The sequence below is a fragment of the Pelobates fuscus genome, chromosome 9 (genome assembly GCF_036172605.1).
Source record: "Pelobates fuscus isolate aPelFus1 chromosome 9, aPelFus1.pri, whole genome shotgun sequence".
NCBI classification, from domain to species: domain Eukaryota; kingdom Metazoa; phylum Chordata; class Amphibia; order Anura; family Pelobatidae; genus Pelobates; species Pelobates fuscus.
The window spans coordinates 10,399,352-10,405,745 of NC_086325.1; positions in this window are offsets into that span (position 1 = coordinate 10,399,352).

Below are 6,394 nucleotides of genomic sequence, written 5' to 3' on the forward strand. Positions count from 1 at the left end.
GTGGAGCTGGAATGGTTTTGGTTTTCGGGGGTTTTGGTGGCAAGGCATTATTGGAGAAAATTTTCCGGAAGGTAACAAGGGGTACTGTTCAGGGCATTCTGGTAATCCACAAGGGCAGGAAGGATATCAGCATGATCCCGGAAAAGGAATTGAACAGGTGGAGGCAGAGGGAGGTGGACCGGCTATGGGAGCTGGCCACAGGTGTGGTGGTGGTGCAGTCCGAGATGGTTCCTCGGTTACATTGGAGACATACTAGGAACCCGGTCGCGCTGGCTTGGTGTCGAGGACGAATTAATAAAAAATTGATGGCGGTGTGGCGAAACCAACCTCGCCACTATGAGCTGGAGAAGCCTGGTTGCTCACCTGCTCCCTTTAGACTATGGACCAGACTTGAAACAGCTTTATTTCCCCTGGGTGAAAGGTTTATTCGTGCTTTCTGCCAGGGTGTTCGGTAGATTTCATCTACCGAACCAACTACCATACGAGGGACCACCTAGAAGATGGAGTGTGCCGTCAATTGACCGCCCAGAAGCTGCGGTTAACCGCAGCTTAATTGACAAACGCTGGGTGGCCTTTGTTCGTCAAACGAACATGTGGCGGCGGCCATCTTAGCTCTCGAACAGCGGTGTCTTGCCGTCAAGTGTCTGGAACTAAAATCGGACACTCGACTAAGCAAACAGCGCTGAGACCTCCAGACTTCCATAGATCCGTGCCACAACTACCGAACGAGCCGCCGTTCGGTAGAAAGACTATTGTACTTATGGGGATTCATCCGAACTTAGGCATAACTCTGGATGGCAATCCGTTCGGGACTTGTAACGTACGAACTGGGACCGACCGCAAGGCCAAACCTCATGGAACTATTTTCGGTCACTTTGCCTGTGCAGTCGGTCAATACTTTAAAGTCCCATAACTCCCGAACACTTTATCCGAATGGGCTGATTTTAACATATGTTGTTTTTCCAGACTAGGGCTATCTGGAGATATTGGATTTGTGGATGTACCCCAAGTATTTAGGGTACATCCAAAACTTGGGTAAAACTATGTCCATGTTAATTGTGTTAACAGATATGTTGGAGGGAGGAGATGTGTGGGTTGTACCTTAAACTGGATTGGTGTATTGTGAATCCCTCCCTTGCATGGGAGAATCTCATATAAGCCTGTGTGTGAATAAATCAGTGTTGTTGCTGTTTAACCCTGAAGCTGGAGTGTTGTCTCTTTCTTGGGGGAAAGGGGACTGTATGCCGACTGCCAGGAGTGTAAGCTGTTCGTATTGCTTTTCCTGTTCGGCTGCTTCCAGGGTTCGTGTGTCTGCTGTTCGAGAGTTGGTGAATCCGTGCAGTTCGGGGAGTTCGGGGAGTTGGTGCTTATGGTAGCTGCTGGTCTATCTAAAGGGGATTATCGCCTAAACTGGGTTTTATCCCCTTCTGAGCGAAACGGTCCGTTACAATTGGTGGCAAGCGGCGGGATCGTTCCTACAACCAGAGGGACAGCTACAGACAACACCATTCCTGGATTACAAATTGAGGGCAACGCTATTACCCGTACAGCGACCCTATCTACAAAGGAACTCAGAAAATGGAGGAGAAGTTTCAAGATAGATTGTACAGTTACGTATCCCTGTGGTCTGGAACAGTCTCAGAGGAGGACATGTTGAGGTACAGAGAGATGGCCAGAGCCAGATTGTGGGACGAAACCCTAGAAGAAGTACAGTATTCGTGAGGGGATCGGCGCCGCAGCAGAAGGCAGCGAATCCTGGCTCGAATGGCAGAACGGATGCCCCTCCTGAGAAAACAGACCGAAGAAGCGTTGGTGACTAGACTCGAGATTCTAGTATATGCAGAACTGGCGCTAGACGACGCATACCAGGCGATACAATGGTACGCAGCTCAGTGTGTCCCCGAGATGGCAGAGTATGAGTTCCCAGAAGGCGGAGATTGCACTGACCTTGGCCGATTTGGGATAATATTGACGATGAGGACTTTGGGAAAGTGACCAACTCTCGTTTTTGGGACCTGTGTTACGACCGAGAGGACATGCTGGGTCTCCCTAGCGCTATTGACCTCGAGGCAGACCTACAGTATTTGGTCATCAAGGAATGGAACCTGGAGGGGGATTACCTGCGACTCATCAATGAGGCCCGGGAAGAGACAACCGGTCCTCCTTCCCAACAGCAACCAGCGGTACCCGAGGTAGCAGATCTCCTAGACTGGTCCTGTGAGGACACCCAGCAGCAAAGTGATATGCCAGGAAGGCAGTGTGAAGTGAAGGGAGAGGAGAGCAGCGTCCTCCCTCCCCAGCGGCAGTGTGTACCCCAGGGAGCTGATGGTGTCGTCCGTCCTCCCCAGCGGCAGTGTGTCCCCCAGGGAGCAGAAGGTGCAGTCCTTCCTCCCCAGCGGCAGTGTGTACCCCAGGGAGCAGAAGGTGCCGTCCTTCCTCCCCAGCGCAGTGTGTACCCCAGGGAGCTTATGGTGTCGTCCGTCCTCCTCAGCGGCAGTTTGTGTCCCAGAGAGCAGAAGGTATCGTCCTTCCTCCTCAGCGGCAGTGTGTACCCCAGGGAGCTGATGGTGTCGTCCATCCTCCCCAGCTGCAGTGTGTAACCCAGGGAGCAGAAGGTGCCGTCCTTCCTCCCCAGCGGCAGTGTGTACCCCAGGGAGCTGATGGTGTTGTCCATCCTCCCCAGCGGCAGTGTGTAACCCAGGGAGCCGAAGGTGCCGTCCATCCTCCCCAGCGGCAGTGTGTACCCCAGGGAGCTGATGGTGTCGTCCATCCTCCCCAGCGGCAGTGTGTGTCCCAGGGAGCAGAAGGTATAGTCCTTCCTCCCCAGCGGCAGTGTGTACCCCAGGGAGCTGATGGTGTCGTTCGTCCTCCCCAGCGGCAGTGTGTAACCCAGGGAGCAGAAGGTATCGTCCTTCCTCCCCAGCGGCAGTGTGTACCCAAGGGAGTTGATGGTGTCGTCCGTCCTCCCCAGCGGCAGTGTGTGTCCCAGGGAGCAGAAGGTATCGTCCTTCCTCCCCAGCGGCAGTGTGTACCCCAGGGACACTGATGGTGTCGTCCATCCTCCCCAGCGGCAGTGTGTCCTGCAGGGAGCAGAGACCGTCAGTCTCGTACCCCAGCAGCAGGACAAGAGAATGAAAGGGGAGACAGCTGGTCTCCCTTTCCACCAGCAGAGAGAGTGGCAGGAAGAGGAGCCTGCTAACCTCTCTCCCCAGCGGCAGTTTACCGTCCAGAGAGAGGAGCTTGTTACACCCTCTCTCCAGCGACAGCCTAACCCACCAAGGGGAGATGTTAAGCCCCACAACTGTGCAGATGGGACCGTAGTCTCTGCACTTACAGCACCAGGGGTCGGGACAGTCGGTCCTGTCCCCCAGCCACAGAGCGATATATCCAAAGGGGAGACAGTCGGTCTCCCCCTCCGGCAGCCGAGATGTGCACCTAAAGGGGAGACAGTCGGTCTCCAGCAACCAGGCTCCAACCAGACTACTCCCGTGGTAGTGCTGGCACCAGGACAGAGTACCGCTGGTCTCTGCCCCCTCAGCAACCCCCCAAGGCAGCCTACCAGTCCCCCACACAGCCGTGGTGAGGCACCTGAACCTGGACAAGATTCTCCCTCACCCAGGTGTAGTAACCGTTTATTGTGGGTGGGCTGCACTGCTGTTTCTGTTTTGTGGGTGGGTTGCTGGACTAACCAGGGCACTGACCGGCAGAAGGTCAGGTACCCTGTTAGTCTAATTGGTAAAGGGGAGAATTGTGGCGAAACCAACCTCGCCACTATGAGCTGGAGAAGCCTGGTTGCTCGCCTGCTCCCTTTAGACTATGGACCAGACTTGAAACAGCTTTATTTCCCCTGGGTGAAAGGTTTATTCGTGCTTTCTGCCAGGGTGTTCGGTAGATTTCATCTACCGAACCAACTACCGTACGAGGGACCACCTAGAAGATGGAGTGTGCCGTCAATTGACCGCCCAGAAGCTGCGGTTAACCGCAGCTTAATTGACAAACGCTGGGTGGCCTTTGTTCATCAAATGAACACGTGGCGGCGGCCATCTTAGCTCCCGAACAGCGGTGTCTTGCCGTCGAGTGTCTGGAACTAAAATCGGACACTCGACTAAGCAAACACCGCTGAGACCTCCAGACTTCCATAGATCCGTGCCACAACTACCGAACGAGCCGCCGTACTTATGGGGATTCATCCGAACTTAGGTATAACTCTGGATGGCAATCCGTTCGGGACTTGTAACGTACGAGCTGGGACCGACCGCAAGGCCAAACCTCATGGAACTATTTTCGGTCACTTTGCCTGTGCGGTCGGTCAATACTTTAAAGTCCCATAACTCCCGAACACTTTATCCGAATGGGCTGATTTTAACATATGTTGTTCTTCCAGACTAGGGCTATCTGGAGATATTGGATTTGTGGATGTACCCCAAGTATTTAGGGCACATCCAAAACTTGGGTAAAACTATGTCCATGTTAATTGTGTTAACAGATATGTTGGAGGGAGGAGATGTGTGGGTTGTACCTTAAACTGGATTGGTGTATTGTGAATCCCTCCCTTGCATGGGAGAATCTCATATAAGCCTGTGTGTGAATAAATCAGTGTTGTTGCTGTTTAACCCTGAAGCTGGAGTGTTGTCTCTTTCTTGGGGGAAAGGGGACTGTATGCCGACTGCCAGGAGTGTAAGCTGTTCGTATTGCTTTTCCTGTTCGGCTGCTTCCAGGGTTCGTGTGTCTGCTGTGCGAGAGTTGGTGAATCCGTGCAGTTTGGGAGTTCGGGGAGTTGGTGCTTATGGCAGCTGCTGGTCTGTCTAAAGGGGATTATCGCCTAAACTGGGTTTTATCCCCTTCTGAGCGAAACGGTCCGTTACAGGCGGTATTTATCAGATGTGGGGGCGGTGTAACAGTGAGACACAACGAACTGGGAGGCAAGCTCCCTGGGTACTCCAGGGGGGATGGGGTACGTTTTCAGATGTAAGGTGTGATCTGTTTAAATTGGGCCTTCAGGAAGGCATTCAACAGGCCTTATTCCGGTGTGGTGGGGGTCGCTCAGGAGCTTTAGGTGTCAAGTCCTGAGCTGTGACGGGGAATGGCCTGGTTAAATCGGAGGGTAGATGGAGAAGAAAGTTGGCATCCTGAGGTTTAGTGTGGATTGGGCAGTGTTGCACGTGGTTGGTAGGTTCGAGCCCGTCGGTGGCTCCGAACCTGGGGGTGTGGTGGTGTCTTGGTACACCCTACACTGGAACTGGTGGGTAGCGGTGTCTTGGTACACCCCTACAATGAATATGGTGGGTAGCGGTGTCTTGGTACACCCCTACAATCGATATGGTGGGTAGCGGTGTCTCGGTACACCCCTACAATTTAACCTGGTGGAAATGTGGTCATATTGGGTGGCCAGTTTCTGTATTAACATGTTATTTAGATTGTTATCTATTGTTATTATTGTGGGGTCATTGCTAGGGGTATGTTATGTATATGGGGGGATGTTAACTTTAATACGATTTGTTGGCAATGACCCCATTTGTTATTCCTTTATTATTTTTTTAATAATTTAATAAAGCTGTGGACTAATTATTTCCAACAGTATATCCTGTGTCCGTGTTTTAATGGGAGTTGGGGTAAGGTTAGCGCATATGCCGGCAAATCCGACTGTGCGCCTGTCAACTCAGCTGTTTGCAATGAACAAATCAAACAAAAGCAATTGCGATAGCTCAACACAACGAATGCTTCAAGTGGTTTCTCCAAATTCAACTAAAAATGCAACTTATAATGACTTCTCCAGAAACGTGGGCACGATAGCATTAGGAACACAGGTTTTTATTTCTAATGCTATAGGGTTCCTTTAACCCCTTAATGACACAACTTCTGGAATAAAAGGGAATCATGACGGAATATATCCGTCGTCTGTCCTTAAGCAAAGTTCCATTTTCAAGTCAGACGAAACACTTAGGGTGGAGAGACGGACCTGGTGACATTTTGATTTTCATTGTTTTTAATCTATTAATTCTTTGCCCATCATTATGTGGTCCCTACTTCTGGAGAATTCACCTATATTCCTCTGGACCAAAGAGTAGTTGGATTTTGATGGGCTTGTTTTCCTATTTTATTGTGTGAGTGTAAGTTGAAAAAAGTGTCATTAGAGTCTTATATAGTATTGCACTATGGTTTCTGCCTCTCCTTATTTCCCCTTTATGTTTACCTTCATACATTGTGTTTGGCCTATATACCATCTAAGTTTGTGAGTGCAATATATTGATTAGCCATATTTAGTGTTAGTATTTATTATACTATTGTGCCCCTATTTGTATTCGTATTGCAGATTGTCGATGTTTTAATTTTGTCTATTAAGAAGAAATTGAGGAATTTTCTTTATAACCTGCATATTTTAAGAGTAATTGTT